The following is a 16,199-nucleotide window of genomic DNA, read 5'->3' as shown; positions in this document are numbered from 1 at the left end:
TGCTATGGCCGTAACGTACTGAAAAACTTTTTAATCAAGGATAGCATACATTCAAACTCCGGGTACAATGATCTGGTCAGTTAAGCAGCAGATGGGGTTGTCAATCAGTTCTAGCTGCTTTGTTGTGAGTAAAAATAATTGTTCACTGACCTAAACTGTTCACTGATCATCTTTTCTGGCTGTTTTTAGTTTTGCATTAGGCTAAGGTCAATGTCACTTCTGCTAGCATAAGGCCATACCTGAAGCCTACCCAAGGTTGCTTAGGCAGTCCAATTCAATCAATAGGTGCCATTGCCAGAAGCTTTACCATGTCACCAGGCATAGTCTCAAGAGCATTTAAGGAGATTTTAGGAGACAGGCAGTTACATTAAGATAGCTGTAGTAGATCCTTAACCCAGTAGCAGGACCAGTATGAAGAACAGGATTACCACTGCCAGATCCCTACAAAATGACCTTTAGAAAGAAACTAATGTGAACGCCTCTGAGAAAACTATCAGTAACAGACTTCATGCTGGTGGCCTGAGGGTCTGACGGGCCCTGTACTCACTGCCTGGCACCATGGAGTTTGAATAGCATTTGCCATTAAACACTAGACTTGGCAGGTCCATCACTAACAGCATGGGCTTTTCACAGATGAGAGCAGGTTGATCCTGAGCACATAGGTTGAAGTGAAAAGGTCTGTAGAAGCCACAGAGAACGTTATGCTGTCTATAACATAGTCATGATCAGTTTGATGGTGAGTCAGTGATGGTCAAGGGAGGCATATCCATGCAGGAACACACAGACTTCTACAGGCTAGACAATGGCAGCCTAACTGCCATTATGTATTGGGATGAAAATTTTGGACCAATTGTCAGACCCTATGCTGGTGAGGTGGGTCCTGGGTGCATGACAATGATCAGCTAAATGTGAAATGAGCATTTCACATCCAGCATCTCCTGGAGGATGAAGAAATTGACAATTTAATAGTCCCAATGCTATTCACTTTCCTTTGGCTTAGTCCTTGCTTTTCAGGGGTTGCCAGAGCAGAAGGAACCTCCAATTACTCAGACAATTTTTAACTGGTGGATACCCTTCCTGCCACAACCCAGCACTAAGAGACCCCTAGTGCTGGGAAAAACCCATACACCCATGTAGAATGACGCAGCCAATCACGGTAGCTTAAATACTCCTCTCATGTGGACAATGAAATTGCATGCATTTCTCTGGTGTGAGTTTTTCAGACTTCAACAGAGTGTACAAATCTTGATGGTTCTGTGTGTCTCGTCTGTCAAATCTAAATCTGATATTAATTTGTATTTTCTATTGGATTCGTGTCAGGTGATTGGCTGGGCCATTCTACAGCTTGATTTTCTTTCTCTGAAAGTATTTGAGAGTTTCCTTGGCTGTATTTTGGATCATTGTCTTGCTGAAATGTCTACCCTTGTTTCATCTTCATCATCCTGATAATGTAGATGTTGGACTGAATATTCATTTACACTGAGGAAAGGCAGAGGCTTGCTAAAGAACTAATGAGAGTTTTCAGCTGCTGTCTGGGCATTTACAGCCTATCCACACCTCCCTTTTTTCATCTGTTCAATACATTTTCCCTGTGTCAATTTATTTAATTAAACATAACCTAATTTGTAAACTATTTAGATTTGTCTTCTCATATATGGATTTCTTTGGTTGTTATCAACATCTGGGAAAAATTTCAAATGCACAGCACTTTTAGAAATATGTTTTCTGAGTAAAATGGTGACGTGTTCAATACTTATTTCCCCCACTGTATCTTAAGACTGTGGGAGAAACCAGAGAGGTTACACCTCAGACCATGCAGGAACTCAGTGACGCCCTGGTCAATTTCTGGTAGGACATCCTAGGACACCACCCATTGTCTTGTTAGGAGCATGCCTGGATATAGTCAGGCATGCTAGCAAGCCATGCAAACTACTGAGATCCATTCAGAGTTACTGCAATACATGTTCTGAAAATACAATAGCCAGCAACATTATTTTTTCCCTTTGATTTTTGGGGCGTCTTTGTATTTAGCCCTCTATAGGTTTATACTTTTCAATCCCATCAAACATTGTGGCCTAATTTTGTTCTTAACCCCCAGGGGTCGAAGACTGCGTACTGTATACACGCTTTGAGGCATCTTCTCCTGATAACGCAGAAAAGTAAAGACACTTTCAGTTTTGATTGGGAAGATAAGAGCAATACATCAATCGAATCTGTTAGGTGTCTACTTTTTTGTGTACACTCACAATAACAACAAAAGTGTGTGCTTTTGCAAAATAAGGAAAACAAACAGTGTAGGCATTCTTTCTTGTCTCTCTCCGCGAACTGTTTTTAGAAACATGTCAGTAAAATGCACTGAAACTCAACGAAAACCAAACACACAGACATGAGAAATTTATCAATAAAAAGCTTGAAGTTTTAACATTTAAATGCAGCGAGTGCCTGTTGAAAAGAAACATTGCTTTGATAAAGTAATCAGTATGAAACCAACACTATGTCTAGTTTCTCCGTCTGAGTACATTAATTTTAATGCGACCACGCCCGTGAGTCCACGCGCACCTTGAAAACATTAATACATGAGAAAAAGACATGCCTGTATAAAGCTTGGAAGGTGAACATTCCAACTCATTTTGAAAACAAATGTTGTCTCGCTTGGTAATTCATAGAATTCTGCCGGTAGAGCACGCATCACGCCGGCTCTTCCAGTGTCAGCCATTATTACAAACAATGACGAAAGCTGCCCACATGCCCAAAAACAAAGACAGCGTGCTGGCTAGAAACTACACGCCCGCAAGCGCACGTGAAAGATCATTTCAGTTTTATTCCCAGGAATACATTGAAATTATGACCCATTTATCCTCACGGAATCATCATTGAATCATCGCTGAATTAATGCACAAGAATCACAACAGTTTTGCAAACACATTTTATACCATTTCAAATATATCATTTTTGTGCATGCTGTATAAGTGCACATACAGTGCTCAGCATAATTGAGTAAAGCCTGTTTTGAAAATGAATATTTCTATCAATATGCACAAATATAATATTGTATAGCTTCCTATAGAGAATATGAATTTAAAAGAGAGATTTGTGAGCAGTGTATTTATATATGCTGAGCACTGTATGTAGCTTTTGCAGATGGACATTGCTTTACAATGATCCTTGATGGGTGAGTGGGGGAGTGTCTTTTGTCTCTCAAGGTGTGAATTATTCATGACGATTGTCACTCACGCATAGAGCTGAGATCACCCAAAACAAACTTAACAAATTGTATTTCAATGTAGTGTTTTCTTTGAATGAGAGAACAGAATAATTTTCTCATAATTGGGAAGTGAACATTCCAGCCTGTAAGACTGGTTACTCAAAAGTCTTGTTCAGGCACATTCAATGTGTTTTTTTGGACCTTATTTCAGCAACAACAAAAAAAATAAAAATCTACAAAACTTACTAAGCGAGCATAATATTTTTTCCTAAAAAACGCAATCATGTACATCAATATTTCTCACATATTATTGTAGCACAGTTTCTACTGAATATGAAAAAATACATGTTGGCCAGTACTATGCAGAGATGTATAAAGTACTAGAGACCCAGACTTAAGTAAAATTACAAGTACTCTATCAAAAAATGACTTGAGTAGAAGTAGAAGTGCTCTTTTAGCACCATACTTAAGTGGAAGTACTAAAGTATTAAACATTTTTTGTACTTAAGTATTGCAAGTAGTTTATTTCAAAATTTACTACTCAAATACTGAAAGTAAAAGTACAAGTATTGTGTTATGTAGTTATTAAAGAAAGCAGTCAAAAGTCATATTGTTTTGTTAATTTTAAATATCTTTTTTTGGGGCACGTGATTAAGCAGAACGAAAAGAAACATGGCTTACAATTATAGGTGGGCATAGATTACTTTTTTTAAATCTAGATTAATTTTGAAATTAATATAGATTAATCTAGATTAAAATGGCTCATTTGAAATTCTGCCTAAGGCATTCAGAATATGTGTGCTATCCAAATAATAAATCTTTGAGAACGGGTTTCTCGAGCCAGGTGGCGCATTAGACCAGGGGCTCATCTCCTATTCCCAAAATGCATCACAAACTGCTTGAGAAACTGTTCTACTATGATAATTGGTGATGAAAATAAATAATGTTCAATAAGATGTACTTGTGTTTACTAATTGTTTATTCAGTTAAACATGAATGTTGAACTGTAGGCCTACATAAGCTCCAAATAGCGATTTTATACTTGCTTTTGATGTAAAATGCTGCTTCTCAGTGCCAAGTTCACAGAGCCCTGACGGTGTGTCAAACATTATGTTTACATGGGCAACAATACTTTAATACGATTTTAATATGATTAAAACAATACTCTGATTAAGAGTCTACCATGTACACAGAGATTTTTGATTACCTTAATGCGACTAAAGTCGTAACTGAACAGAAATGGAATTAAGACATGTGGAGTATGCATATATTAGTGGCATTATTGAAGTAAACACTGCAATCCAACTATTACCGTCATGTAGGGTTTGCCATATTTTCCGACAAGATCCAAGACACAGGCGGCTGTCAGTAAAGGACCACACACAAAACACACACACGCACACACACACACCACAAAATGCAGAAGTTTTTCTCTGTTTCTCTCGTGCTTGAACCACAGATCTGACAGATTATAACAGCTTTAACACACACCTTTCAAAGTTGTGTGTCACAAAAACACTAAAAACGCTATTGAAACCCATTTTCAGAATGCAAATTACCGGTTGTAAATGCTGTAAATGGAAGTTCTAAACATTCTACCGGAAGACGCTGGTCGCTATGGCACCCTCCATGCAGCAGCCAAGAAAAAGGTCTATAGTTGATCATCCTGTGTGCTATTTCTCAAAGAAATTTTCAAAAACACAACAGCATTACAGCACGATCGAGAAAGAGGCCCTAGCGTTACTTCTTGCCCTCCAGCACTTTGAAATTTACATGGGTGGCAGCAACTTACCTGTCGTGATTTACACTGACCACAACCCTCTGGTTTTTCTCCAGCGCATGGCCAACTCCAATCAGAGACTAATGAGGTGGTCATTAGTAGTGCAAGGTTTTAACATTGACATCCGCCACAAGAAGGGTACAGAAAACGTTATTGCCGATGCCCTTTCAAGGGCTTGATATGTGTTTGTTTTCTGGTGTTAATTGTCAAAAAAATAAAAAATTTTTTGACTTAAATGGGTGGGGGTGTTGCGTTGGCAGGTGTGTTTGTTTGTGTGTGTTTGTCTCTCTCTCTCCCTCCTTCCACCTGCAGGCCCTGCCCTAACTACGCAGGCGACGTGCCCTGGGATTGGAGGAGGTTACCCAGGGTGTCCTTTAAAAAGATAACAGGCGGGAGAGCGAGTTTTGTTGGCGTGTTGTTTGAAATTGTGAAAAAGTTATTCCTGTTGTTGAGTTGTTTTCGTTGATTGTGTTTCTCGTGCTGTTGTACTAGTGTTGACTTTGTGTTGTATACCCATCCGTGTTTCCCCTTCCTATTATTTTTGTTTGTGTGTTTGTTGATTGTCAATATTGTAAATATATACACGGTAAGAGGCAGTAGGGGTTGGACGCCACTTTTCTTTTTTTGTAAATATTTTCACCTGTTTTTTTTGTTAGTCAGGGAGAGATGTAGATTTTGTATTTTTATTTCTGTTATTTTATTAGGTGTAGTAAGTTTCATTTGGGTGTTTAGTTAGTGTATTTTTGTTTATTATTTTTCTGTGGGTTCACCCCGTGGTATTTGGCTTCACGTTTTTCTTGGTGATAAAAAAAGAAAAGACAAAAAAAAGATAAATAAAGAGACCCTACATAAAGGGGTTATTAAAAGTGAATTTTATTTGTCGGGTGTTCCTTTATGTTGCGGCCTTGACCCTAGACCAGGGTCGTAATGAGAAGGGGTGTGAATTTACACTGGTCTCACGGTTTGGTTCGGTTACGATTATCATGTCATCGATTCAGTTCCATTCGATATCTAAGCATTGACGATGCTTTCCATACATAATTAGATTTTTTCTTCTCACCACAAGAATTTTTTTTATTAAAATCTATAAATATATTAATAATTGATTCCTTTAACTGCCTGCTTGACCAAATGGTTGACCATATTTTGACAGACCATATCTTATTGAGAGGAGTACCTAACTTAACTAAACCTGAAAGCACTCATCACAACATTGCTTCTACATTGATATCAAAAAACAAGGAAATCAGTCCTGACATCATGGGAACTGTTTTTGGTTATAATTTGCAAGGTAATCATATTTTTTAACATATTACCCTCTAAGAGCCCTAACTTACAAAGTTATGTTACTTGGTGCCATGAAAAATATTTAGTGTGTTTGTATTAATGTTTCAAAAACATGATCGACCAAATGGTTGATTTGACACTTCATGGTAAAGGTAGAAAAGCAAAACTAATGATTTCATCATGCATTTCTGCAGTCTGAATGGACTGTTTGCTGAGAAATATCAACTTTTGATCATTCACAGAATAAATATGACACAGCTTGTTATTTATTTATGAATATAGATAATTTCTTAAGTATATATATATATATATATATATTTCGACACTTTTAGGATATTTTTGGAGTAGATATAATAAATGTTTAGAACTTATGTGTGGAAATCACAACTTTCAAAGATGATTACCTCTTAAATGGCAAATACTTGTGTACCAGCATTAGCACAATTGTAAGAAATTGATATTTGATTGTTTATTTGTTTTTTGTACATATTTGATGGATGTCAATAGTTTCTATGGTAGAAAAACTCACATCGTCAGGCCCTTTTACCAGAAAATCCCTTTACTGATGAGACTATTCAACATGTTCACTCACATACATTCTCTCTCTCTCTCTCTCACGCACACACACACACACACACACACACACACACACACACACGCACGCACTCACACACACATACACTGCCCTGCACAACCCTTAATGTACACTCTCTCCCTACACTCTCACACATTCATACACTCTCACACACACAGTTCTCTTTCTCTCTCTCTCTCTCTCTCTCTCTCTCTCTCTCTCGCTCTCTCTCTCTCACACACACACACACACACACATTTTTGTGAATTGTGGGGACATAACATAGGTTACAATTGTTTTTATACTGTACAAACTGTACTTTCGATTGCTCTAACCCCAAATCCTATCTCTAAACCCAACCCTTACAGGAAATTATGTGTAGTTTTACTTTCTGAAAATAAAAAATATTTAGTATGATTGAATGTCATACATAATGTACACATAATTCACCATCTCCTCGTAATATCTGTGTAACACCGATGTTGTTATACATATACATGGGCACACGCACACACAAACACATATAAATATACTTTTACACACTCATACACTCTCTCTCTTACACACACACATACATACATCAAAAACTCCCAAAGTGTGAGTTTGTGTAAGTTTGATTGATTGGTTAATACCACAATAAACAGGAGTTCCATCTTCTGGAAGCACCTGTAAAACTAAACTAAACCAGCAAACTAAATCCTGTTGCACTATCACTTGATTTTGATTTTATTGTAAAAAAAAAAAAAACATAAAAAAAGTGTATATTACTGTGTTAAATGAAAATCTGCAATATTTATGGCTTATGGCTATGATTTAGTATACAAAAATGTTTCATTTTGATCATGTTTTTAATTAAATTGGTCTTCATATTTTTCGTATTTTTATAGTATATTTATTCATTCTGGTACTTTTACCATAAACCAACATCTCAATCATTTGGTAGAGGCTGATATTTTAGAAATTATGGGATGTGTTGGGGAAAAGATGCATTGATTGTGTTAACTAGCGACATTAGGCAATCACAAATATTTCTATTGCTTTTTTCTTGGTGTGACAGTTAAAGGGTTATTTGTAATACAATTTTGTCCTTTAATACAGCAGTAAGATATATGAACTGTACCCTTAATTTGACCCGCTGAATGTATCAAACAAAACTCATGCACAGAAGACAGCATGAGCATTTATAGCAAATAAACTGTTTCTGCATCCACAAGTATCGCTTTAACAGCCAAGAGGAGAGGAAAAGTTAACTCACAAACATGCCAGTGGAGTCAAATGTCCAAAGTGTGAGAGGTAGAGATGGAGTATTACAACATTTCTCCGTAATAGTGAAATAGCGGCTCGTGTGCTGTGCCGCCTTCACTCGCCGTCCTTCGCCATAGTATTGCGACATCGCGCATAGGAGATAAATGACGTCAGTACGTAATAATCGGTTATGATCTATTACTGAACCGAACCCCTAGTAACGAGTAACGATGCAGCTCATAAAAAATCTATCGGAGAAAAAGTATTAAACTCATCAAAAATATGTACTTAAGTAAAAGTGGAAGTAGTAGAAAAAAACAATACTCCAGTAATACTGCCTTAAAGTACTTAAGTACAGTAGTGAAGTAGTTCTACTTCGTTACTATACATGTCTGGTACTATGTAATAAGTAGCTGAAATAAGCACAAATGGCAAGGCATGTCAAAACATCTCAGGGGCCTCAAAATCACCTCAGAACCCTGAGGGTTAACACATTACCCGGTCCATATCGGTATAATATTTGGATTTTTTAACAACTTCTTGCTGATAAAAGCCTAGTGGTTTAAAATCTAACTATTTATTTGTTGATGCTTCATTGTGATCCTTTAATATCAAATTACTCTTGCTGTAAATGTGTGATACATTTACAGTAAGAAAATATCAGGCCTATCTGGAAAACCTCTTCACACCTTTGACCCCTATAAAAATTGCAGCAGAATGGAAAACTTTATAATCTTCTTTGTCCACTTTGAAGAGGTTGCAGTCTTGAGGTTTGCCAGGAAAAAAACTCATCCATCATTTGGGAACTAAGAGATGATCAAGGATTGTTTTCCCAGCAGTTGTGTTGTGAACATCTCTATTTTGAATTACGGAGTTATTTCATTGCGTGCAGTGAAAGCAATCCAGTCCTCCATTCAAACAGATTATGGTTCCTCTCTGAAGAAATCTCTTACCCTTTTATTTTCCTTGACCTTCCTCTCTTCCCCCACGCTTTAAGATATGGGCTTCCCGTGGAGTGTACACCACTGACTGAGATTACCACAGATTTCAAAGAGAAGCAACTTGTAAAAATCCTTACACGGCACACATGCAGCGTCTGATCGCTAGTACTTTTATTTATCGATCATTCCAAGATAAAATAAATATTGTGTGAGGGTACGTATAAAAGTATAAAGCTGTCAGAAGTGTGCTTTATTCTTGTGGATTTGATAATGAAACAGCACAATCTCAATAGCTCTCACCGTCCCTCCCCCAGAACAGTTATTTTGCTAATATGTTTTTAATGTTTGTGTGCAGCGGTCATCTTTTATAATTTGTTTTTGTATAAGCTGTGCGCCTATGTGTACAGAGAACATCAAAGCTGCAAAAATAGCTCTTCCCATTAAGCAAACCTGCCCTCTCTTTTCTTTCCTGGGGCCTCTGATGTTTGCCCGTCCACACGGAGGCATTTTAAAACACTGCCTGTGAAATCTAGAGACTCGAAACTATTTATGCTTTGGAAAATATATATCAGCTCTGAGACCATCATGGGTTTCAATGGCACAAAAGTATTGGCAATGGAACTACGGAATGAATAAAATATGGTCTTGTTTTTTTTGTTTTTGTTTCTTATACTGTACACTTTCCACTCAACTCTTCATGCAATTTACCCTATAAAGCAGTTGTATCCCAACCTTTTGTATCTTAACCAAACACATAAGGTGTGTCCCAAATCGCATACTTATGCATTATTCTATGCATTTTGTAGTATAAATAGTGCAAATAGTGCGTTCACACTGAAAACTCTAAAAAAATAATAAGTGCACTTTAATTACTCGGATGATGCACTTATTCAACCAGTAAAATGAAGTGTGGAATGATGGACACTTCACGCACTCAACGACCGCTGCTTTGCTCATGTAGCAGAAGGGGTGGAGCTATCGGGTGCACATGTTGGGTTACTTTATTTAATTTGGATTGTGAAAGCAAAATTCTCCTACAAGAGTGATTATAGCGCCTCCCGATGGTGAATGCGATTATACTTATGGCAGGTATTATTTGGTACTTTAGTCATTTATTTCACTAATTTGGCTACCGTCAAACGTCATCAAGGAAACAGTTTAGAGTTTCCGCTTAGTAAAAAAACATTAGTTTTTCACTTGGGATGACACTACATACATATACTATGCTGTTGAGTGTGTAAGTGCATAAGTACACAGTGCATAAGTGCATAGTGTATAGTGTGCCATTTGGGACGCAGCTATATACTCACCAGCCACTTTATTGGTTACATATGTCCAACTGCTCGTTAACATAAATTTCTAATCAGCTGATCACACTACCACAACTCAATGCATTAAGGCATGTAGTAACTGAGTACGTTTACATGGACACTAATAATTCGATTTTAATGTGATTAAGACAATACTCTGATTAAGAGTCTACGATGTAAACAATGAGTTTTGATTAATTTAATCAGATTAAGGTCATAGTCTAACTAAAAAGAAATCAAATTAACGAAACCACATGTGGAGTATGCCGATTTTAGTCGCATTATTTAACTGCAGTACATACATGTAAACACCTTAATCGAACTATTACCGTCATGTAGAACTTTGCCATGTTTTGCGACAGGATAGTCCACCCCCTTCCCCCACACACACGCGGCTGTTTGACACTCTTTGCACGTACCGAGTCAGTGCAGACCACAGACACCTGCATCGTGAAATGCAGAAGTTTTTTTTTCAGCATGCGGTAACTTCCATTAAAACAACAGTCTTCCAGCAGTTCATAGTTGCATCCAATATCTCGTTTGTCACAGGGGGGCATGCATAAAATATTCCCGACTGAAAGTGTCAAACTGCAGTTAAAGTTGACAAATTAAAAATGAAACACCCGAAATTACATGAAACTCCGGAGGAAATGCGGATAGCGTGGTGACGCAATGATGTTAATCAAATTATGCAACATGTAAAACGGGATCACGAAAGGAACATTCAAAAAGCAACTTATATAAAAGCCTTAATCTTACTATTGTCTTAATTAGATTAAGGCAAATAATTTGATTACTGATGTCCATGTAAATGTAGTCATGGTCAAGATGATCTGCTGTGGTTCAAACCGAGCATCAGAATCAGAAAGGTGATTTAAGTGACTTTGAACGTGGCATGGTTGTTGGTGCTAGACGGGCTGGAACTGAGTATTTCAGAAACTGCTGATCTGCTGGGATTTTCACGCACAACCATCTTTAGGGTTTACAGGGAATGGTCAGAAAAATAGAAAATATCCAGTAAGCACTAATAGAGGATAGCGGTAGAGGATCTTTGGGATATGGTGGGACAGGAGATTTGCATCATGGATGTGCATGTGATGCTATCATGTCAATATGGACCAAAATCTCTGAGGAATATGTCCAGTACCTTGTTGAATCTATGCCACAAAGGATTAAGGCAGTTCTGAAGGCAAAAGAGGGTACAATGTGCTATTTGTGGCAAGTTGGAAACAGATGCAGATGAAAGACTGTGACTGCCTTTACTGAATAAACTACCATTGATTTGAACAAAGATGCCATAAGTGGGTAGACCATCAGCAGAGAAATCAGGGGAAAGACAGAGCGCATTTAGACAAGACCAAACATCTATTTGAGGGAATACTAATATGCAACATAGGCTCATTCTGAAAACGTAGCCCTATATACATTTCTAGAGATCATGAATTATGTAGCCAAAAGTACATTTGGCTGCATTTCATCTTAAAACGAACAATACAATACAACCATTCCTTTTCATGCTTACAAGCGGACTGCTTACGGATGGCTTTCCCACTGTTACCAGTTTGTCTTCAGTTGATCGATCAGTCAGTCAGTCAACAGCGGCCTCTGGTGGATTTACGTGAGAACAGCAGGCATGAGTGGCACTCGCGGGAAAAATATGAGGTCTCAAAAAGCGTACACAGCAGCTTCTGCTGGATTCGCAATAACTAAAACTGCAAAAAAAACGTAGCTCCTGGGAGGTATTTGGTGCTCTCCAGAAAGGTATATAGTGTTACGTTTTCAGAATAATAATAAAATAAAAAACATTTTGTGAAAGTTTGAGGATGACAACAAGTCAACTAAATAATGTCTCTCTGAAACATTCAGGTACAATTATAAAACAGCATGGGCGTCCCTTTAGCCCCCTATATTTCTATTCAGCCCCTACTAAAACTCCTAAAACACCTCATGAACTGCACAATAAATTATTGCCTCATTCCCCTTTAAAGCCAATCTCATGGTCTGCTGGGGGCACTATTAGTGGTAACAAATTTGTTGAAATATTTTTCCTTTAAATGAATAGTTCACCCAAAAAATTTAAAATAGATAAAAATGAAAATCGTCATCATTTACTCAACCTTTACTTGTTCCAAACCGGTTTGTCTTTTTTTAATCTGTAAAGCTGGAAACCTGTAACCATTAACCTCCATAGTATTTGTTGTTCCTTCTGTTGAAGTCATTAGTTGCAGGTAACTGATATTAAATAAATATATATTGCTAATGAATCAAAGAAACTGACTTTCATTGTTTTTTTGCCCACTTTCAAAATTTGTGTTGGGTAGGTAATAGTACATCACCTTTTTTTCAGGACTACACCACTGGTATTATTTACTTCTTGTCACTTAAACGTCATTATACCCATAATACATCAAATTATGACAAGAAATGTTTACTTACATTAACAGTGTCATTTTTATTATTAACAGCTAACAGCACCCCTGCAATACTGTCAAGGCCCCCTGACGGGCTGCACCCCACAAATTGAAAACCACTGCTCTAGAGTAATAGTGTGCTTCACAAAATTAATTAATGATTGCTGTTATAAAGAAACAGGGTTACATCAAACCTGGAGCGTGTTTGCATATTTGTTTGTAATAAGGTATGGTGTTGAATGTGATTTAAATGACAATGCACATTGCGCATAATAAGCTGCATAACAAGCTCCACCTGAGATGATTTTCACCCTGTGGCATAACTGAGTGTGTTGTGATTGGCTGCTGGTTTGATTGGCAGCCCACTGGCCTTAACAGCAGACCTCCTTGGCCATTACCGACTAACAATCCCGATCTCACCAGTAGTTTCCCCAGCACTAAATCCATTCACGACTCTTTCAGCTCCGGCACAGTTGACTCACAGTGTGTTGACAGTGTTCGGCTGTAGCTATCATTATTTCACCATGGAGGTCAGAGTACAGCAAGCATTTGATTATCAAATGGTGTATTTGCGCGAGACAAGCATGGAGAGGCTGTTTCACCAGTGTGTGGAAAGAAAAAGCGCATGTAAATCACACAGCGGTGCAGCAGAATGCATTATTCCTGTCCTCTTCATGTTGCTGTGGTAACTATTTAAGAGTCAGTGGATCGGCGGTGGGCACGTTCATGACATATTCTGTGTGTGTGTGTGTGTGTGTGTTTGTGAACATTTGTGTTATTGTCAGAGCAAGTGCAGCTACATTTATATGTTTATGTGATCTTGCATTTGTTTTACCAATTCAAGGCTCCATCTAGCCCCGAGCAATGTCTTTTGACGGGTTAATTCACAAAACAGAATAACAGACAAACACTGAGATGCACAGCAGGTGATAAAAGTAATAGTGAGAGGAAACGAGAGGCAGCAGGAAACAAAAAGAGTGGGAGAGTGTGAGTGAGGGACTGAAAAAGAGAGAGTGATTATGGCATATATATTATTTAGGGGGTGTATTAAGCATCTTCGTGATGTGTCATGAATGAGTTCTATTAATAAAAGTCCATGCGCTACATGGACAACAAGCTCGCCAAACACACATATATACACAGACACACAGAGACAGAGAGAGAGATATCTTTCACTCTAGACTCATATCATTACCCATTATTACACCCCCATTTGGCAGCGACCCCCTGTATCGATCATGGCCAATGACTCAATCTCACCGCTGTTCACTCCATCTATCTCTATCTCTGTTTGGCAGTTCCATGGCCCTCAAATACACACACGCTGTACAGTACACACTTTGTGACACTCAGAGACACAGGGCAAACTTAAAGATATGTAGTAGTTCATCCTAAACTGAAATTTGTCTCATCATATAGCCACAATCCCAATTCTACTTCTAACGCTGTGTTCACACAAGAGGGGGCAAGTGCGGATAAATTGTGAGTAAATAGACGAATTAACATTTTGAGTTTACTCGCTTCATTCGCGCGTCATGGGCAGGGTTACTGTCTGCCTGGTGACTGTAGCTTTGTTGCTAAATGGCTAACATGGATTTGATTGAGAAAATACCTTTGTTTATGTGCTTTATGAAGTCTGAAAAACAGCATCGATTCATTTGTAGCCGTGTCTGAGTCCACTAGATCCTTTCAGAGGTGCAGCAGCTGTGTGAGCTCATCAACTCCTCTAGAAACTGTACGTGGATAATGGAAGCTTTCAGCAGTAGTTCTAACTGAGCCGAGACCAGTTTGATCAACTGTTTTCCGGTGTCGGCAGAAGGATTTGCCCCGGGACACCAACTACAGGCTCTACATCATAGGCACGCCCTACAAGAGAAAGCTCCTGATTGGTTAATGCAGCATGAATATCCGCTGAATTTCAGATTTTCCAACTTGATTGATTTGCGCGAAAAGCGCGGTAATTGCACAAAATGCTCAACTCACGCCACTTCATTTGCGTGAATCGTGTCATTCGTGCCACTTCATTCCTGCACATCGTGCATGTCTATTAGCATCTTTGCATTGACTTAACATGTAAATCACTAATTGACGCTTCTTCCATGTCTGGTGTGAACGCAGCATTAGCCCTTCCCCTCAGCCCTACCCCTTATTTTGCGCATTCACACGAAGGTGTAGGGGTGTCCCAGGGCTAGATACCCCATTACAACAGATATTTTCAGGACCACACCCAAAACCAAGGTGTAAGAAAACTTCCCAGAATACAGAATTCCAGAGCTTTTAACAGTGTCCACTATAATGTTAATGTTGTTTTCATGTGTTTAAATAGATGCATATGGCCACGGTGTAAATACACAGTACAGTTATGAGTTTATTGCCACAATATATTGTTATGATAACATGATATCGTTGCCTTCAGTGATTTCCTGAAGATAAATACCAAAAAAATAACACAACTGGAATAACTACAGCAGTCACGATCGTCGATCTCATATGAATCCCGATGACATGTGCAGGTGTTGTAGGGCTGTCCCATTTCTTAGGGATAAATTTTGAAGCCCTTCCCCTTCATTCTTTGTTTCAAGGGGGAAGGGGTAGGGGTACAAAAACAGAATTGGGATTGGGCCATACTTACCTACAAGTGATAAAAATGCTTGAAACTGGAGAAAACTGACATTCATTGTAAGAAAAAAAAACATACCATAGAAGTCGGTAGTTATGTTTCCATTCAAACATGCAAATTCTATTCACAAAAGTGGACAATTTTTACAAAATGCCATAAAGCACCATTTTCATCCAATGAGTCAAAGTAATTTTTGATCAAAAATCTTCCATCAAAAATCTATAACAAAAATTTAATTTTAATGGTAAGAGAAGCCACTGTGGATTTTTCTTCTTATAAATTACTCGATGCAACACTCTCAGAAATAAATGTACCTCCAGGTATCATGATCGACATTTGTGACATGATTCTTCGCAAATAATTAAACATTTGCAAATAATCATGAAGGCTCCTTAGAACTCATTCATTCTAAAGTTTTGAATACTTCAATTTGGAACTACCTTTTAATAAAGGCCCCAACTGAGCCTTGTTTCCCCAACTAAGCCAGGTTTCTCTCAAGGTTTTTTTTCCTTCACTTCAATTGGTGAAGTGTTGTTCCTCACCACTGGCTTGCTTGGTTTAGGGACTTGGGACTTGATAGAATTGATGGATTTACTCTTCAGTGTTTGGACTTTCAGTAGTAAAAATTAAACCACACTGAAATGAACAACTGAAATTCAGCTCTGAAAACTTTGACACAATCTACATTGTAAAAGTGCTATAGAAATGAAGATGAATATGGAAGTCATGATTGTTCTCACTCAGAAGTGCTCTTTTGAGGGGTATTTATGGGTATCACTTTATTTTTATGATCTCTTTTACACATTTTGTTGATTATAAATGACAC

This window comes from Danio aesculapii, chromosome 3 (assembly GCF_903798145.1).
Source record: "Danio aesculapii chromosome 3, fDanAes4.1, whole genome shotgun sequence".
Lineage (NCBI taxonomy): Eukaryota > Metazoa > Chordata > Actinopteri > Cypriniformes > Danionidae > Danio > Danio aesculapii.
Note: the sequence above shows the minus strand (reverse complement) of the source record.